This window comes from Formica exsecta, unplaced genomic scaffold, assembly GCF_003651465.1.
Source record: "Formica exsecta isolate Colony F162 unplaced genomic scaffold, ASM365146v1 scaffold5167, whole genome shotgun sequence".
In the NCBI taxonomy this organism is placed as follows: domain Eukaryota; kingdom Metazoa; phylum Arthropoda; class Insecta; order Hymenoptera; family Formicidae; genus Formica; species Formica exsecta.
In genome coordinates, this window is record NW_021852411.1 from 1 (window position 1) to 692 (window position 692).

Sequence of the window (692 nt, forward strand, 5' to 3'; positions counted from 1 at the left end):
AAAACAATTATACACAAGCAATTATTAATAAATATATGTATAATTTTGATATACATAATGTGTTTACACATTTCAAATGGCTTGTATTTTTTTTATATTTATTGATCAGAAGTAGAAATTATCTATAGATACACCAGAGATAAAAATTATTTATTTTTGATATACATTTTATTTTAATCTCTAATTTTCTAAGTAGTTATTTTTGAATGTTTGGATAAATGTTTTGACAATATTATATGTATATGCAATAATCACATATAAACGATTTAATAAATATCTTTTTATAACAGAGTTCAAACGTTGCCTTAGCGGTTTATGAATCATTATGGTATTCTCGCGATGTATATATGCAAAAAAATTTGCTTCCCATTTTGTTACGATGCCAGAAACCAGTAGCTGTTACCGTCACCTGCATTATACCAATTTTATCCTTAAGATACTTTGGTTCGGTAAGATGGAAAATTTTTGGTAAAATTTTTATTATTATCAAAGTCGCATGTCATGAAAGAAGTAAATGTTATCCGACACAACATTATTTACATAATAATATATTATGTGTATGAGAACTACATATTACTGATCACTATACACACACACACACACACACACGCACACACACACACGTACACACAAACACAAAGTATATATGTATATTCTATAAAGTATCTATATGTATATCTCTAAAATATTTT